This window comes from Pongo abelii, chromosome 2 (genome assembly GCF_028885655.2).
Source record: "Pongo abelii isolate AG06213 chromosome 2, NHGRI_mPonAbe1-v2.0_pri, whole genome shotgun sequence".
NCBI lineage: Eukaryota > Metazoa > Chordata > Mammalia > Primates > Hominidae > Pongo > Pongo abelii.
This window is the reverse complement of record NC_085928.1, coordinates 114,672,600-114,692,630: the sequence shown is the minus strand read 5'-3', so window position 1 is coordinate 114,692,630 and position 20,031 is coordinate 114,672,600. Positions and strand designations below refer to the sequence as shown.

The window sequence follows — 20,031 nt, the reverse complement described above, 5'->3', positions numbered from 1 at the left end:
CCAGCTGAAAAAGCTGAAATCTTCACTGGATCTGGACAGAAATGAATTCTAGTGTTTACATGTGGCTTACTATGTACCAGTTGGGAGGCACGTGTAGGAAAGTATGTGAGCTGTGGTAAACTTTTCAGCTGATTTACTCCAACCACTGTGTCCATCTTACTGTCTTTGCTACTCGCAAACATAACACTCCAGTCTTTACACTTCTCAAGGGCTGGACTTAATGATTGGAGCAAGACAAATAAGTTTTCCTCGGCAACTTAATGTGCACTGTGGAAGGGAAGACTTGCCTCATTCTTAGGTGCTGGCCACTGAGTAGAAGATAATTCTGGAGCTGTCAGATGCCACTACATTAAGTAAGTCAGCTTAATAATAAAACCCAAGGGGGAAAGCAGAGAGGAGTAGTGGAGAAAGAGGGAAAGAGAGAGCAAACAAACTAGAGAGAGGCTGAGACTATAGTTCTGCTTCTACTGACATCACCTGAACCCCTGAATCCAAAAGTGCCTGACGTTAGACCTGCATCTGGACTTTGCATTTAAGTAAGCCTATGTATTTCTTTTCATGTCTAAGCCTTTTAGAGTTGGGTTTCTGCCACTTGTAACTAAGAGTTCTTGAGACCTCTTAAATAAGTTATAATAAATCCTATTCAGTAGAATATCATATAGCTGGAAGAAAAGAAGGAAAGAAGGAGGGAGGGAAGAAGGGAGGAAGGGAGGAAGAAAGGAAGAAGAGAGGGAGGGAAGGGGGAGGGAGGGAGAGAGGGAAGGGAGGGAGGAAGGAAGAAGGGGAAACTCCTTATAATGACAGGGAATGATTACATGATACATTGTTTAGGGGAAAGGCCAATCGACTTGTTATTGTAATTTGCACTTATTGATTGCAACAATTCAGAACAATGAACATCATTTAACATAAGTTTATTTTGTCTGTCCAGGTGGATTATCAACTCCTGAACATTCTTATCCTATTTTTTCTTATCCTATTTTTTCTGTGAGCAATCAACAGGCTCACATTACTGTTTTTTATTGGACACTGCTCCCTGAGGTAAAATCATGTTGAAAACCTAGTTTCAAACAAATGTTTTTATGAAATGTTTCACTGGCAGGACTTGGTTTCACAATCAAGAATCTATTGGTCTGACAAAAATAAACCAAAAAACGGGCAAAGGATATGAACATAGAGTTTAAAAGGAAATACAAGTGTCTCATAAACATATGTAAAAATGTTCTACCTCACTTTTAATAATAGCAAGTCAAGCTATCGAGACCATTTTATATAATTGGCAAAGATCTGCAAGTTGAATAATGTACTGTGTAAAGGGATATGTCACTGTATCAGAAAAATACCAGTCAGGTACAACTAGAAAAACAGAAACTACTTGGAATATTTGAAATGGGGGGAAGTTAAAACATAGAGTTGGTTACACAGAGGATGTGAGAGGCTGAAAGACTCCCAGGAAACAGTGAGACCACTGGAGATTAGCAACAGTAGGACATCCTGCTACCTCCAGGCCAAAGGGACAAGAGTGGGGGGTGTTGCCAGAACCCAGGGAGCTGAGCCCATACTGAGCCTGTCCTACTGGACTTGGGACCACCCAGGAGGAGTAGCTGCTGCCATAGACACCCGTCTGTTCCCACCACCCAAGCTGAAAGGGAAGAATGGGAAATACCCTGGCTTCTCCCTTTCTCCCTCCTATTCTCCTACTGCTGAATCCCATCGGCCAGTTGATAGGGGAGTCTGGGAAATGAAGCCTCCCACGAAGCAGTCGGAAGGACTAGGAATGGATATGAGAGCTAACAGGCTCAGAACCATCAGAGGGGTGGGTGTGTGAAATATGCACTCACATACCTTGTGTGAGATCATGAGTTTATATCTTTATGAAGGGCATTTGACATTATCCAAATTACAAATGCACATCACCTTTGACCCCATGATCCAGTTGTACAGATTTATTCTTCATATGTACCCCCACACATACACAGTTACATAAGAACAAAGTTATTCACTGCATAATTGTTATTAACAGTGATAGATTGGAGACCATTTAAATGCCCATAATTGGGGGCCCTTACATAAATTTTGGCATATCTTATTCAATGGAATATCATACAGCTGTAAAATAACAAGAAAAAGTTTTTGGTAATGATATGGAATGACTCCACGATAATATCTTGTTAAAGGAAAAGATCAAAATGTAAAACAATGTGCATAGTTTGTACAACAAAAATAAAAATAAGAGCATTAGACAAATATGTTTGTGTATATGTCAATTTCCTTGAGGAGGGTACACACTGGTTGCCCCCAGGAAGAGGAATTGAGAGACAAGGGTGGGAGGGAGTCTTGTTAACTGTGTTCCATTTGTAGTTTTAGAATTTTGTGCCACGTGAATGCTAATCAAGCACAGCTAAATAAAATTTAAATTTAATGTAAACAAAAGAGAAACAAAATAACTTCCTTCCACTTTACCAGTTTGTAGACATTAAGATCCCTTTAAAGGAGGGAATAGAATCTTTAAAGAAATTAACTCCTTTACCTTCCGAGTTCCTTTCTTTAAGGTTTTCTCTTGTTTTGTTTTGTTTTCTGCTGTGGACTGATCAGCAAACAAGCCATTTATTTCTACTGCGCAAATTTACACGGAGAGAACAGCCTCAACCCACCGGCTTGAGAGGATTTCCAGGGATTCAGAAATCACCAGTGTAACTCCATAAATGCTTTATTTTCATGGAGCGACTTCCACCCTGCAGCTAAAATTGACAAAGTGTTTTCACAGCCGAGTTGTTGGGGCTGAGGCAGTCGGTCTCAGGAAGATTCCTGGCTTAATGGATGCAAACGCGCAATGAAGTCCTGGCCTGGAGTGGAACCTTTCAACTCCCAGTCATTCTTCCAGGACCGGGAACTCCTGGCACGAGCCCGAAAGCGTTCCTCACTTGCAGCAGTCTTTGGGAGTCTTTCTGACAGCGCGGGCTCACTAACCCGGTGGTTCCGCAGCTGTGGGGGGTCTGGGAGACTTGGGCGCGCATTAGCCTGGACAGCTCTCTGATCGCTAACCCCTTTGATGTGTGTTGAATGAATGAGAGTCGTTAGCGTAGTCAATTTATGGGAGAATTAAAGCAATCCACATAGTGGTCACTACGGCGACTTTAATTACCCAGGCACTGTGAAGTGGGGAAGAGCTGTCTGTGGAGGAGCGCCACACCATGTCTTAGATTCAGGCAGGCCCCGGATTCTGGTGACCCATCACTCTACGGTCACTGAGGGTCTGGGCCCCCAGGACTCAGAGGCAGGGGACAGGAAAAGCCTGACTTAGAATCGGGGAAGGACCTGGAGTCGCACCTGGGGGCTCCCGAACCGCGGCCCCAATACTGCACTGCGCCGCAGGGAAGAGCCCCGGGAGGGGTGCGGGTCCCCGCCCCGGGCGCGCGCAGCCCTGCCCCGCCTCCTCCCGGTGCGCCCCGCCCCTCCCGGCGCGTGCCGCCCGCGCGCCGGAGGTGCTCTGGAGGAACCGGCCCGGCGGGCACCCCCTGCCCCGGCGCAGGCGCGATAGCTGGCGGCCCCTCCCGCCGGGCGCCCTGCACGCGCCCCCGCCCCGCCTCCGCACGCTCCCCCGCTCCGGGCGCCTCTGATTGGCTGTCGGCCGGGCCAGCAGGTGTCGGCGGTGGCTGCGGCCAGGCTGGCCCTGGCTGCCTGCGGCGCGGGCGCCTCCCTCGCAGCCGCTGCTGCCGACGCCGCCGCGCTCCCGCCTCCTGTCGGTTCCCGGGCTCCCGCTGCGGCTGCGGTTCTGGCAGCCGAGCCCCCGCGGTGCTGCAGCCCAGCTTTAGCGCGCAGACCGACCCGCGCCCCTTCCTCGCCGCCGGCAGCCTCTAATCCACGCGGCGCGTTGCGGCAGGTGCCCTGGGCGTACTGAGGCGCGGTGGCCTGAGCCCGGCCGCCATCGATGACCCCGGTCGCGGACCTGCTTCAGGCTGGGCCACCCGGTGTGAGTACCGTCCGCCTCCCTCTTCTCCCCTCTGGCAGCTTTGCGCCACTCTCCCCTCAACGTTGCCGCAACTTCGGGGTGGGTGTGTGAAGGTGTGGAGGTGTCTCTCACGCTCCCCCGCACCCTGTGCGCGTCCGGAGCCAGGAACCCTAGGCGCGGTCAGTCAGCCTCTGCGGAGGGGCGAGGGGCGCGGGTACTTGAACTTGCTCAGGGATCATCGCGGAATCAGAATCGCCTCTTTCTCTCGCTGCTGGGGCGGGAGCTCGCCTCTGCGTTTCCCTCGCGTTTTCCGATCCCGGATGGCCACGTAGCGCTTGGGCTGCGGTTCACCGCGTACCTACTGTGCTGCGGGCGCACCGGCGGGACGCCTCAAACCATCCGTTAAGCGCCCCGCAAGCAGCCCAGCGCGGCGGACCTGACTCAAACTCTTAATTTCTGTAAAACGGGGCTAATCAGGGACTCTCTCAAGGTCACAGCTGGTGCTCAGAGTTAGAACACAGGTGGATTGCGTCTGGCCCTCGCCCGCGGGCTGCCTGGGGAGGGGAGCGTTGTTGGCGGGGCGGTCACTTCAGTTTCATCCCGGGTTCCTCCTCATACTCCCTTTCCGCCACAGCCGCCAGACTTGAAGAGGTAGGGAGCCAATCCCAGGGGGCTCTACATAGATTTGGAGGTAACGGCGCAGGATCTTCCTGATGGACCCGTGGAGCGGAAAGATTCAGTGGTGGGAACCCCAAGACCTGCGGCTTTTTGGAGCACTTGCTCCCCTTCTTGTTCCTAATTTACTGACGTCTTGGCAGGGTAGGGGAACTTGTTCTTATATCCGTCCTGCTCCTCTTTTCTTTTTCCAAATAAGCACCGTCCCCAAGGATAAGTACGTATCCCAAAACTCTTAAATGCACACACCGGTTTGGGCCTAGGGACTTCCTAAGAGAAGCGAGTACGCTGTGGGTTTGGTTCGCTAACGTTGGCTCCTATCCGCTCCTAGAAAATGCCTTGAGTCTGGCTTCATTTCCATGCTCTCCATCTCCCCGACCATGATCTCGATTTGTTTGATTTTCTTGACACTTTCTCAGGGGAGGAAGACTGAGACGGGGGGCTGGCCAGTCTTGGGGTATGCAAATGATGTCGGGTGTGATTCTTTTACTCCAGGTCCTTTGAGGTGGCTCCAGTGGGGCCGCCTGTGGTGTTGTGGGCGCTTCTCAGAGCTCTGGGCTGGGGAGACGGTCACCTAGCCTCTCTTGCTATTATCACCTTGTCCCTTCAACTCAGCCTCCCCCACCCCAACTCTGAAACTCAGCCATGAGATCACTGCTTAGTTTTGTGATGACTGACCAGCATCTTTGAACCTGAACTTTTTCATTTATGAAATGAAATAATCCCCACCGCCTTTCAATCTTCCCAAGGAACTTGGAGTTCAGAGGATATGACAAATGTGAAAATGCACTGGGGTTTTATTAAAAAGTCGAAGGAAGATGGTTCAAGGCGTCTGGGGCTATGGTGGAAATGGAGATAATTTTTAAAAATTTACAGCAATATCTGGGACCCTATTTGCAGATTTCAAAATCGTTTTAGAGAAATTTAGTTTGCCAAGACTTTGAAGATACTGCTTTCCATCTTCCTTGCTCACGTTCCTTTGCCTGTCCATGGGCAGCTGCATCTCTCCTAATTACCCACCACTACCTCCATCTGCGAGCTGTCTCTGTGGGCCAGAAGCTGTGTCTGTGGGACTGTTTCTGGAGAGTGGGGGGAGGCTGTGTGTGTGTGTGTGTGTGTTGTCTCTGAGGAGTCAAAGTGTGTCTCTGTAGAGGTGGTGTGTATCTCTTGGTGGCGCAGTGTTCTGTGTGGTCTGGGTTTCGTTTGTCTGCGTGTATGGTGGTAGAAGGGAGAGTTATCTGGCTGCAGAATTTGTTCACTTTTGAGAAAGTGAAGTGTTAGCCATACTCAGCTCAGTCATTTAAACTAGCAGTAGCATAGATTATGTTCTGTCTCCTTCCTCCCTGCCCAGAGGGATTCCCAATGGCTGAAAAATATCCCGTAGAAAACAAGGCTTCCCCCTTTTGCCTTCGAATTATTATTGTGTATGCACAGACTCTTGTCGGAAAGCCAAGTTAAAGGGAGATGACTGATCAGACCTTGGTGAATTTAACAGTCTGTTGAAGGATAATTCCAGAAAATAATGCAGTTCTGAAGGATACACTCAGTGGATTGTCACAACTGAGCACACCTGTGTAACCAGTGCCCTGATTAAGACCCAGAATATTTCCAATCTTCCCATTACTCCTACCTACAGGCATTATCTTCCAAGGGTAGCCATCATCCTGCTTAGTTTTATCAGGTTAGTTTTATTTTTATTACTATTGTTATTTATTTTATCATTTTAGTTCCCAAGCTAAAATGAGACTTCTTGATGATTTTCTACCTCCTTTTTAATAAATGCAAACCAAGAGTAGTTATACTTCAGCCAATACAGAAAAATAGAATGAATAATTTAGCCTTACAATCTGGGTGAAGAATGACTTGGTTGTCCTACCACACCTTGATCATTAGTTATCTGGTGGTGTAACAAACCTGATCCCAGATGTAACAGTGCTGACATTGGTCAATGGAGGCTGGTTTGTTCCCATAAGAGCTTTTTCATAGGGTGAATTAAGGTAATGCAAACATGAAATTATGTGATATTAAAATATGAATGAAGAAAAAATGAATAGATTCTCATTTGATATATAAAAATGAAATATTTTGAATTCCTCAAAGATAAAAAGTTGACAGAATCAGAATTTGAAAGCTGACTGATTTATGAACTGTTGGTGGTGTTGCCACATGGTGGCACCAGGTTGGCTGGAGAACTGAAATACCTACCATCTTTTCCCAAGCCCTCAGAAAGGAATCCCAGGAATAAAATCCAACAACTCAGTATCTCCGAACATGATTTCCAACTACTGTTTTCCATATCTAGCAAGTAGATCCCTTGTGTGGTCCCTACTACTAAATCCATGGGTAGAACTCTATCCCAGCTCTTTATGAAGATGGCCTGTGAGATGGGGGCAGGTGCTTGCTGGAGGGAGCTGGAGGTGGGACACTGTTGCCTTTCCCTCAGCAAGATGGAGTTAAGGTGGTGTGTCCTTGTGATTTTAAAGAGGATTAACTGAGAAGCAAGCTTAGGTCGCCTCATCCTACCCCAGAATCTCTTCAGAGGTTTGAGGGAAGGAGTTCTCATTCCGAAGGCTGGTATCTCTTTTCACAGAGCCCTGTCGATGCTGAACCTGGAGGAATACATAGGCCTGGCTGTAGCCACGCTACTGTTGCTGGAAGACATGTCCCAAAATCCCACAGAGCATGCCTAAGTTACCCGGGAGATGTGGGGATGTTGTATCCAAATATGGAGAAGGCTAAGTGGACCCAACTGGTGCCCTTCTCCCATCCATCACCTTTTGTTTTTATTGTCAGCACGACTGAGATGCTGTTTAGAAGATTGTATTCATTTGGTGGCTTCCATGCTCATAATCACTAAGAGTGTTGAGTGTTTGTCATGTGCTGGACACTATAATTATATTTATTTATTCTTCACAATAGGAGGAGGATGGCTTTCCAATTTTATAGATAAAGGAGCTACTCCTTGAAAGTTGCACACTCTAAGTTTACACACTATGCAAGCTGGAGTGAAGGTTAAGAGCCAAGTCCCTGAAACAACATCCCTAGCTGAGTTGTACTCTTCTGCAGCGGCCAGGAGCTGGAGTGGAGTCTTATATATAATTCTTTTGTCCTCCCTGGCACCTACTCTAGCATTTTACATGTAGCCACTTAAGTGTAAGTATGGAATTGCTGAAAATAGAAAATTCTGTCATAAGCAAGAAGGACAGTGAAAGATGAGAACTTGGGGTCAAGTCCATTCAGCCTGCAGTGTTGGGACTCAGCGTGCCTACTAGAGTGTGTAGTTTTATTATGTGTTTAAAACACCATGTTATGGACACCTATCTTATCTATTTTTGTGATTTTTTTCACCTAACTTTTTTTACATGTGTTGATAACATATATTGATCATTGTAAATCTAGTTGATTCATTTTAGCTTAGTATTCCTTTGATATGCCACGGTTTATATATTGATAGATAAAGGATTTTTCTACCTCTTGCTATTATTAAATATATTACAAGGAATATTCTTGACAAGAGCTTGTAGAAATGTACAAGAGTGTGTCTTGGGCATATATCCGCAGAAGGGGAATGACTGAGTAGTAGGATATGTATGCTTAAATCAACATTCATCTGTTATTTTAGCTCTCCTAGGTTTGGCAGGTTGCCCTCCTCCTGCATTGTGTTGGAGTTCCTTGTATTCCCGTATCTTTGGCTGTGACTGGTATTAATCAGATGTTTTGATTTTGGCTAATCTGAGAAGCATGGAATGTATTTTACTGCTCTTTTACTTTGCATTTCCCTTAGAGATTATCTTTTTAATATATAGTTTTAATATAGTTTTTCAATTTTCTTTTTTGTGTATTGCCATTGGTTTTTTTACTGGCAAAATTTTGTTTTTCATAGTTGGGTCTTTGAACTCCTCTGAAATTTATATATCTGTGTTGTTGAGGCAGGGGTATAATTGTTTTCCATATTGAAAACCATTTACCACATTATCATTTAAAGAATAGTTTACTACTTTCTCACTTATTTTGTTGGCATCTCTGACATATGCTAATTTCTGTTGTATCCTTGGATCCATCTCTTGACTCTCTGTTCTACTCATCTTTTTGTGATTCCTGAACTAATACCATTTCATTTAATTATTAAAGCTTTATAATAAATCTTCTCTTCTTACCCTTTTTCCTTAAAACTGTCTTGGCTATTCTTGATGCTTTAGGCTTCAACATGAATTTTAGGATCTATCCCTTCCTATGAAAATTCCTGTTATAATTTACATTGAATCTAAAGGTTAATTAGAGGAGACTTTTACTTTTTCACTATTGGTATGTTCCTTTCATGGACATGGCCTATCTCTATACGTTATTTTTTAGGTCATTCTACAAGACTTTATAATATTCTCCATAAATGTCTGAAACTTGTATTAGGCACCTTATGGGTTTTCATTATCATTTTTCAATTGAGGTATAAGTCACATACTATACAATTCACTCATTGAAAGTTTACAATTTAGTGTTTTTAGTAAATTTGCAGGGTATGCAGCCATCAACACAATCTAATTTTAGAATATTTTTGAACCCTGCAAAATAAACCCTGTACGCATTAGCAGTCATTTCTCAGTTCTCATCACTCCACGCACCCTGCCACACACCCAGCCCTAGGCAACCTTACCAATCTGCTAAGTCTATACATTTGCCCATTCTGGATATTTCATGTAAATGGAATCATACAATAATACAGTATGTGGCATTTTGTGTCTGGCTTCTTTCACTTAGTGTAATGTTTTCAAGGGTATCTATGTTGTTGAATGTGTCATTGCTTCATTCCTTTTTATTGGTGTATTTCATCGTGTGTGTGTGTGTGTGTGTATGTATGTATATATATATACACATACATATCACATCTTAGTATCCCTTCATTAGTCATTAGAAGTTTTATTGCTCTTGTGAATAGGATCATCTCTCCTCTAGCCACATTTTTAAAATTGGTTATTGCCAGTATATAGTAAGGGGGCTGTTTTTTTATATTCTAATTTTCTATTTGGCATCTTTGTTGGTTTGTAGATTCTCTGGATATTCTGTAGAAAGCCATAGGTACTACAAGTAATGGTGGTTTTGTTTCTTCTGTTTTAAAACTGTTTATATATTTTTTCCTTGGAATATTACACTGCCTAGGGCCTCTGGCATAATGTAGAGGAATAGTGGTGATAGTGGACCTCCCAGTCTGGTATGACTTTGATGATGCTTTTAAATATTCACCAAGAGTATGATGGTTACTTTAGGTTTGTGGTAGATTTGCTTTAATGTGTTAAGAAATTGTAAACTTTTGGTATTCTAATAGCGTTTTTTTTTCAATTATGCTTATGTTAAATTTTTATCATATTCCTTTTTTATATCCTCTTTAACAAAGTTGAATTATTAGCTATGATATCAATTCATTTTGTTTTCCTTCCAAAGTTTGTATTATGAAAACGTTATATTTCCAAGTGTAAAATTGTATTTTAATATTGAATTTGCTTTTCTTTTTTTTTTTTTTTTTGTTTTGAGACAGTCTTGCTCAGTCACCCAGGCTGGAGTGCAGTGGTGCAATCTCGGCTCACTGCAAGCTCTGCCTCCTGGGTTCACACCATTCTCCTGCCTCAGCGTCCTGAGTAGCTGGGACTACAGGCGCCGGCCACCACGCCCAGCTAATTTTTTTGTATTTTTAGTAGAGATGGGGTTTCACCATTTTAGCCAGGATGGTCTTGATCTCCTGACCTCATGATCCACCTGCCTCGGCCTCCCAAAGTGTTGGGATTACAGGCGTGAGCCACCGCGCCCAGCCTGAATTTGCCTTTTCAAATCATACTGACACCCTATCCTGAGAGTAAACTCCCCTTGTAGGTATTTTTCTTTCTTCTCTTACTTGAGGATCAGTGTCTTGAAGAAACATCAGACTGACTGAAGAGTTTACAAAGGCTAATAAATATGAAGCACTCTGAACAGTGCCTGGCACTTAAGTCTTAGTTATTATCATAATTATACAATGTAGTTAGTAATAAATTATGAAAGAGCATTGATTTGGAGTCCTGAGGAGGAGGCTTCACTAGGGGGAGGCCGGCCCAAATGGAGTGGCTAATGGAGAATGTGATATTTGACCTGGCAATTGAAATTAAATTAAACTAAGTGTGTTAATATAAAACATAATAATTATAGAAATATAGGCAAACAGAAGAAAGTAAAAATCACCTATATTCCCACCACTTACTTGCTTTTGAAATTTTTATATATTTTTTTCCAGAGGTCATTTGATATTGTACACGTAAATCCAAACCTTATAAAATATTAATTTTCTGAATCTCACTAGTTATTAAGCCTTCATAATGATAACAGCCTTCACATCATCACATGAAAACATTCATTAATGAATTGCCCACTTATATGTAGGTCCCCATTCTGATGTCTTAAGATAGCACTAACGAGTGTTTGCCTACTAAGCATCATTTCCTTTATGGGCCAGTTGCTCCTCAGTTATATATGATTTTACTGGACATGATAGTGCAAATTCATTGTAGAGTAGAATTGCAAATCTTGCAAAAGATGGAGAACTTCGTGAAACTGATGAAACTAGGTTGACAATCTGCAGAAAACACTTGCTGATTGTTGAACACATTGATTGCTGACAGCCGTAAACCTGGTAAGGATCGGAAAATAGACAGTATCTGCATGCTCCAGAAGAGAATGAGTTGAATGACAAAATAGGGAGAGGTCCTTTTGATGCTCATCCTCAAATAATTTTGCTCAAAAGTGATACTGTTTCTGAGCTTGTCAAAAACGTCAAATGCTCGTTGAAGGATGTTTTGTGCTCTTAAGTTTGCTGGGGAATTTATGCCCTAAATATGAAAACATGATTTATTTTAAGGTAGCATTTTCCAGAAGAAATATGCTAGGAATACATGTAGTTTAAAATCTTCTCATGGGCACATTAAAAATTTTTTTTTAAATGGTGGAACTAATTTTAATAATATATTTAATTCAATATATCAAATATACTTTTGTATATATTTCAAGATAAAATCAATATAAAATTATCAATGGAATGTGTGACATTCTTTTTTCTATACTAAGCCTTTGGAATCTAGAATGTATTTTATACCCACAACACATTTCAACTGGACTAGTCACATTTCAAGTGCTCAGTAGCCACATGCATTGGATAGTGTGGTTCTAAGAACTAGTGTAAAGTTATATATCAAAATTTGCTAAAAGATTAATAAAATGTATCCTCTTGTTTTTTTCCCTTAAAATGTAATACTAATCAAAGCTTTTTATTTCCCATTATTTACTGTGATATTTTAAGTGGGTTTACTTTAACTGACTTTTCTCTGGTAACAAGTGTCCTTGAATAATATGGACCATATGAATATTATTTTTTAAAAGTAAAGTGATACTGTAAAAAACTTAACAACACATCAGCAACTTTAATGCCAGTATTTATTCTTCTGTCATTACTTTCATCCTTCAAATAATCTGTTTAATCTATGTACTGTAATTTGTTCAATGAAACCATTCTTTTAAGACATTAGGCACTTTAGACTTTTATTAACTTCAACTTTGTAGACATTCTTTATTTTCTTGAGATGAAGTACTTTGTCAAAGTTAGTTTACTTGAAGCTTTTTATATATATTTTCAAATAACCCTTCAGAAAAGTTTATAAATTTATCTTGCCATTAGTAGTATATGAGTATGCCAAATTCCCATGCCTTGCCTTTGATAAGTATGATTATTCAATAACAGTGCTAGTTTCTTGGGCAACAAGAAGAACCCCAGAACCTTGCTTTTTATTTCACCTTTCTCTACTTGTGAGGCAGAATGTATCTGCATATTTATTGGCTCTTCATGGCCAACTTCACTATAGAGTTATCCATGGAGGTTGTTTTTTATTTCCTGTGCATTCTGTAACTTGCATTTATTATTTGATGTTTTTGAAAGAATAGTTAAGTTGTTTTACCCAGGTCATGTTCATATTTTTAACTACTAAATACCTTTCCATCATATGAAATAATATGTTTTATTAATATGTTTTTCTATGATAGACTTTTGATTGTTTCTTTAATTTTTGGGGAGTATTACATAGATGCATTCAGTAAACATCCTTGAAATTTATTTATGCACATGTACAAGAAACTCTTGAAGATATATGCCTAGAAGTGAAATTGCAGGGTCTTATTTTATGAAAACTTTGAATTTGATCATTTGTTGCCAAATTACCCCCCAAAGTGACAATACTAATTTAAATTTCTATAGCAATGTAGATGGATAGTATGTCACATTAAGGAGATAATAGTACAGAAGGAAGAACAAAGATGTTAAAGGAGAAAATATATAGGTATATATTTTTGTGTATATATAAATACCCTAAAGTTCAATTAGAAAGCTCAGAGGTTTTTGACCTTTTCATTTTGAATATTGCATCATATAAATGATTGTACATAAATATATCATAAACCTCATATAAATATTTACCAGCCAGGCGCGGTGGCTCATGCCTGTAATTCCAGCACTTTGGGAGGCCGAGGTGGGTGAATCTCCTGAGGTCAGGAGTTCGAGACCAGCCTGACCAACATGGTGAAACCTCGTTTCTACTAAATACAAAAAATTAGCTGAGCATGGTGGTGCATGCCTGTAGTCCCAGCTACTTAGGAGCCTGAGGCAGGAGAATTGCTTGAACCCAGGAAGCAGAGGTTGCAGTGAGCTGAGATTGAGCCATTGCACTCCAGCCTGGGCAACAAGAGCAAAACTCCATCTCAAAAAAAAAAAAAAAAATTACCTAGCTGGGGAAAACTGGTAAGAGTTTAAATGGTCAGCTATTTAGTAGTGCCTTTAATGAGGACAGACTACAAGAGGAAGTAAACACCTGTTGGGGAGAACCAGGAAAGCACCTCTGTCCAGCTCTGCCCCTGTCTCACCCATCCTAGGGTGTAGATTCTACCGTTGGACAATTATTCCTTTTTGTCTTCTATTCTGTTAAAATTTAGAAGACTTTTGTTGGGGTAACTCCAAAGTAACACTGTGATATTAACACCCTAATGTGAATGAATATATGTGATCAATTGCTAGTGATAGGCAGATCAGAACAGCGTGACACCACCAGAGGGTTAGTGAGGAAATGGCAGTGAGGTGGACATGGTTGGGGGATGGGCTGGATGATTTACTAAAAGAAACCTCACCCACTTCCAACTTACCCTGAGGATGAATTCTGCATTTCTGCCGGGAAAGTAAAAAGAACTTTGTGAAACCATGTGCCTAAAAGCTTTCAGAAAACTGTTTTTGGTTTTTTATTCAGTCATTATCTTCCCTAGATAATTATGAGTTAAATTTTCCGTGTATATTTATATATCATCATCTGGGGCAAGAAAAAACACTGTATGGAATTCCATTTTGTGGCTATGATTTACAATGTGATACCACTGATGAGACAGATGTGTGATCTGCAGCCGGGATACACAAATCCATGCTGTGGGCTGACAGTTTAATCTTACTGAGCTGACACTGGGGAAGAAAATGCAAAACGTGTGTGCCCCAGGAAGGGTGAGTGCCTGGAAAACAGGTGCCTGTGACCTCGGGATCTAATGTGGCTATTTGCCAAAAGCCTCAAATAATCTTCTGACACTGAATCGTGGTGGCTCAGATAACAGTATCCTGTGATATGGTTCCCTCTTTTTTGGTGTGAAATGTAATTATCTCAAAGTGTGTTGGGTCATTTTCTAGTCTGGCAAGCCCAGATGACAGGACTCTGGTGAAATCTTTGGGGAAAAGAAAAATACCCAAACCTCTTTACATGATGGTTTTGTTTGTTTGTTTGTTTTTTTCCTGAAGAGATCCCAGTATGTGTAAGCAGTGCTTCCAGTTCCTAAAACCTTTCTGACTTCCTCTTGAAAACCTCTGTCTCCAGCATCATTTCATTTTACTTATGTAGCTCCAGCCTCAGAAAATATGGCAGGTGCTGCTTTTGTGTTTGTGTTACATGAATATGGTTTTGTTGCTTTGCTTCTTCTGAAAAGCAATTTATTAATCATTAGAGATTTTGATTTACTAGAAAGATACGTAAATAGTATTATGTTTGAGATGAGTATCTTTCTTTTACAGCTAATTATAAGAAAAATCAGAAATGCTGTTTTAATTGTTTTAATCCTTGTTCAAAGTCTTTCAGAAACCCACCAATCAATTTTTCAGCTCTGTGGTCCAGCGGATGTCAGGTGCCTCCCTGGAACTGCAGATCTTGCAGTGTGGCACTGGAATGTTGCTGAGATCCCCTAAAGGCTCCTTCATGCTCCCAGGTCTGAATCCTTCCTTTTGCAGGTTCCAGGTACCTGATGCATGTTCTTCCCACTGCCCCTGCCACCATCCACTTTCTGCTTGGGTTGCTTTTCCCTCAGGCTGCTGCTGATGGTGGATGGGGATGCAATGCTGACGTTTTCCCCTTCTCTTTTATAAATGATCCAAAAGCAACAAAGAGAATGAAAAACAAAAGACCAAACATTTTTCACAAATCTGAAAGATAGTTAAAATTGCTTCCCCAAAAGGTGGAAACATTGCTAGAAAAAGTGGGATCATGGGATGCATGGGAGGTACATGGAAGGAGGCAGAAGGATGTGCTCTGCATGTTCAGTCAAGAGCACTTGAAGGTGAGATTTCCTACTGGAGTGCAACACCCAAGTCCCTTGTACATAGTGGGATAAGGAAGCCTGCAGAGGCAGCGAACACTTCCTGCTGTCCACCACTGCCCACCCCCGACCCCTGCACCACCCCACCCCGACTTAGTGCCTTCTTTGCCTCTTGGCCAATCTCACCAGAGTTTTTACTGGTTCTTTTCAGACTTTCCAAAGAACCAACTTTTGGCTTTGTCTTCTCTATCCTATCATTGTTTCGATTTATTAATCTCTGTTCTCATCTTTATTCTTTCCTATTTCTTTGTTTTTTTTCTCTAATCTCTTAAATTTACATGATTAATTCATTAACTTACAGCTTAGCTTCTTTCCTATATATGCATTTAGGACTATAAATTTTTCTCTAAGTATTGCTTCAGCAATGTTTTTATTTCACAAGTTTTGATATAAAATGTTTTTGTTATTGTTCACATGTAAGTTTTTAAAATTTTCATTATAATTTCTTCTTTGACTTATGACTTATTTATATGTTTTTTCCTAGAACTTTTTAATATATTTTTTTCTATTTTAATTCATGGTGACCAGAGACTATGGTCTACATGATTCCAGTTATTTGAAATTTGTTGATGCTTGTTTTGTGGCCTGGTACATAGTTATTGTTCACAAATATTCCATAACTTCTTGAAAAGAAAGTTATTGGTTGCAGAGATTCGTATCTGTTTATTAGCTGAAGTTGGTTAATTATGTTATTCAAATATTCCATGTTTTTACTGATTTTTTGCAGTTTGGTTAATCAGTTATTGAAGGAGAAGTATATGAAAGCCAATTTATTAATTTCATCTTTTGCTTTCATTTTGTTTTGTATATTTTGAAGGTGCATTTTAGTTTAAGTGTATACCATTATGAGAAACCCTCTTAGTCTCTAGTAATACCTCTTAAGTCTGTGTTTAAGAGAGCTATACTATATTATATTTTTAAGTTGACATATAATAACTATACATATTTACAGTATGTAGTGATGTTTCAATATATACGGTATACAGTCATCAGATCAGGGTAATTTGCATGTCCATCATTTCAAACATTTATCATTTCTTTGTGTTAGATACATTCAATGTCATACTTCTAGCTATTTGGAACTCTGTAACAAGCTTGTCTGTGCCCCACGGGCTGCATGCGGCCCAGAATGGCTTTGAATGTGGCCCAACACAAATTCGTCAAATTCGTAAACTTTCTTGAAACATTATGAGTTTTTTTTTTTTTGCGATTTTTTTTTCTCATCAGCTCTTATTAGTGTTAGTGTATTTTTTGTGTGGCCCAAGACAATTCTTCTTCCAATATGGCCCAAGGAAGCCAAAAGATTGGCTACCTCTGCTCTACAGCATATTATTATTAACTATAGTCATCCTGTAATGCTGTAGAACACTAGAATTTGTTACTCTCATCTAGCTGTAATTTTGTATCCTTTAACAATTCTCTCCCTTTCTCTACCCTTCCCAGCCTCTAGTATCCTCTGTTCTACTTTCATTTGTATGAGGTCATCTTGTTTTAGCTTCCACAAAGGAGTGAGAACATGCAGTGTTTAACTTTCTGTTCCTGGCTTATTTCACCTAACGTAATGTCCTCCAGTTCCATTCATGTTTCCACAAATGACAGGATTTGATTTTTTTTTTTTATGGCTGAATAGTATTTCATGGTGTATATATACACCTCATTTTCTTTACCCATTAACCTGATGTTGGACACTTGGCTGTTGTGAATAGTGCTGCAATAAACATTGGAGTGCAGATGGCTTTTCTTTTCTTTTCTTTTCTTTTTTTTTTTTTTTTTTTTGAGATAGAGTCTGACTATATCACCCAGGCTGGAGTGCAGTGATGCGATCTTGGCTCATTGCAACCTCCGCCTCCTGGGTTCAAGTGATTCTCCTGCCTCAGCCTCCCCAGTAGCTGGGATTACAGGTGCCCACCACCATGCCCAGCAAATTTTTGTATTCTTAGTAGAGATGGGGTTTTGTCATGTTGCCCAGGTTGGTCTTCTGACTTCAAGTGATCTGCCCACCTCGGCCTCCCAAAATGTTGAGATTACAGGCGTGAGCCACCGTGCCTGGTCAGATGTCTTTTCAATACACTGATTTCTTCTCCTTTGAATAAATGCCCAGTAGCCCAGTAGTGGGATTGCTGGATGATATGGTAGTTCTACTTGTAGCTTTTTGAGGAACCTCCATACTGTTCTCCATAGTGGCTGTCCTATTTTACACTCCCACCAACAGTGTGTAAGTTTTCTTTCCTCCGCATCATTGCCAGCATTTGTTATTTTTTGTCTTTTTGATAATAGCCATCCTAACTGGGATAAGATGAAGACTCACTGTGGTTTTGATTTGCATTTTCCTGATGATTAGTATTGTTGAGCATTATAAATATATTTGTGGAACATTTACATGTCTTCTTTTGAGAAATGTCTACTTAGAGCCTTTGCCTTCTTTTTAATGGGATTTTTTTTTTCTGTTGAGATGTTTGACTTCATTTTATATTCTGGATATTAATTTCCTGTAAGATGAATAGTTTGCAAATATTTTTTTCCCATTCTGTAGGTTGTCTTATCACTCTATTTATTATTTATTGTTTCCTTTGCTTTGGAGAAGCTTTTTAGTTTGATATAATCCCTTTGCTTATTTTTGCTTTTGTTTCCTATGCTTTTGAAGTCTTATCCATAAAATCTTTTTCCACATCAATGTCCTAAAGTATTTCCTCTATGTTTTTATCTAGTAGTTTTGTGGTTTTGTGTCTTACACTTAGATCTTTAATCCATTTTGAATTGATTTTTGTTTAAGACAAGAAGTGGAGGTATAGTTTCATTCCTCTGCATATGGGCATCGTTTTCTCAGCACCATAATTTAAGAGATTATCCTTTCCTCGGTGAATGCTCTTGGTGCCTTTGTCAAAAATCAGCTGGTTGTAGATATGTGGATTAATTTCTGGGTTCCTTATTCTATTCCACTTGTTTATGTGTTTGTTTTTATGGCAGTATTATGCTGTTTTGGTTATTACAGCTTTGCAGTATATTTTTAAGTCTGATAGTGTGATGTCTCCAGCATTGTTCTCTTTGCTCTGGATTGCTTTGGCTGTTTGGGGTCTTTTGTGGTTCCATACATAGTTTTGGATTTTGTTTTCTATTTTTGTGAAGAATGTCACTAGTATTTTGATAGGGATTATTTCATTGAATCTGTAGGTTGCTTTTGGTAGTATGACCATTTTAATTATATTCATTATTTTGAACCTTGAACGTGGCATATTTCTCCATTTGTATTCTCTTCAATTTCTTTTTATCAGTGTTTTATAGTTTACTTTGTAGAGGTGAAAAACCTTTTTCACCTCCTTGGCTACATTTATTTCTAGAAACTAGGTATTTTGTTTTATTTTTTGTAGCCATTGTAAATGGGATTGCCTTCTGGATTTCTTTTTCAGATAGTTGATTATTTGTGCATATTAATCCCACTAATCCTACTGATCTTTTTTTTTTCTTTTTCTTTTTAACAGACAGTTTCTCACTCTGTTTCCCAGGATAGAGTGCAGTGGCATGATCATAGCTCACTGCAGCCTTAAACTCCAGGGCTTAAGTGGTCTTCTTGCTTCAGCCTCCCAAGTAATTGTGACTATAGGCATATGCCACCACATCTGGCTAATTTTTTAAAATTTTATATAGAGACAAGGTCCAACTATGTGGCCCAGGCTAGTCTCAAACTCCTGGCCTCAAGTGATCCTTCCACCTTGTACTTCCAAAGTGCTGGGATCACAGGCATTGAGCCACTGTGCCCAGCCAGTGCTATTGATTCTTGCTTGTCGATGTTGTATACTGCAACTTTATTGAATTTGTTTATCAGTTCTAAGAGCTTTTTGGTAGAGTATTTTGATTTTTTGCTATATAAGATTATGTCATCTGCAGAGACAACTTGACTTTTTCTTTTCTATTTGGATGCCCTTTCTTTCTTTCTGTTGCCTAATTGCTCTTACTAGTACTTCCAGTACTATGTTGAATAAAAGTGGTGATAGTGGACATCCTCATCTTGTACTAGTTCTTGGAGAAAAAGCTTTTGACTTTTTCCCATTCAGTATGATGTTAGCTGTGGGCTAGTCATATATGGCTTTATTTTGTTGATGCACTTTCCTTCTATACCTAATTTATTGAGAGTTTTTATCATGAAGGGATGTTGGATTTCATTAAATTTTTTCATTGCATCTATTCAGATAATCATATATTATAGTTTTTGCCCTTCATTCTGTTGATGTGTTGCATTTATTGATTTGCATGTGTTGAACCATCGCTGTATCCTTGAGATAAATCCCACTTGATCATGGCGTATTATCTTTTTGACATTTTTTTTTTGTTAAGGATTTTTACATCTATATTTATTAGGGATATTGGCCTGTATTTTTCATTTTTATTTTTCTGATCTGGTTTTGCTATCAGGGCTATGCTGGCCTGGCAAAATGAGTTAGAAAGAATTCCTTAAGGCTTCAATTCCTTTGAACAGTTTGAGAATAGTTGGTGTTAACTATTCTTTAACAGTTTGGTAGAATTTGGTGCTGAAATCATCTGATCCTGAGATTTTCTTTTTTGGGAGGCTTTTTATTACTGATTCAATCTTGTTACTTTTTTAATTGATCTGTTCAGGTTGTCTATTTCTTCTTGATGCAATCTTGGTAGGTTATATGTGTCTAGGAATTTGTCCATCTCTTCTAAGGTTTTAAATTTATTGGTATATAGTTGTTTATAAT

The 20,031-nt window shown here is 40.3% G+C and overlaps 1 protein-coding gene across 1 annotated transcript in view; it reads left to right on the top strand.

The window, feature by feature from the left end:
- The first annotated feature begins 3,645 nt into the window (after positions 1–3,645).
- MYRIP (myosin VIIA and Rab interacting protein) overlaps positions 3,646–20,031 on the top strand; it is a 443,644-nt gene continuing 427,258 nt past the window's right edge. Inside the window, exon 1 of the mRNA XM_002813907.6 lies at positions 3,646–3,973. The gene's annotated coding sequence lies outside the window, so the exon portion shown is untranslated. The remainder of the gene's footprint in view (positions 3,974–20,031) is intronic.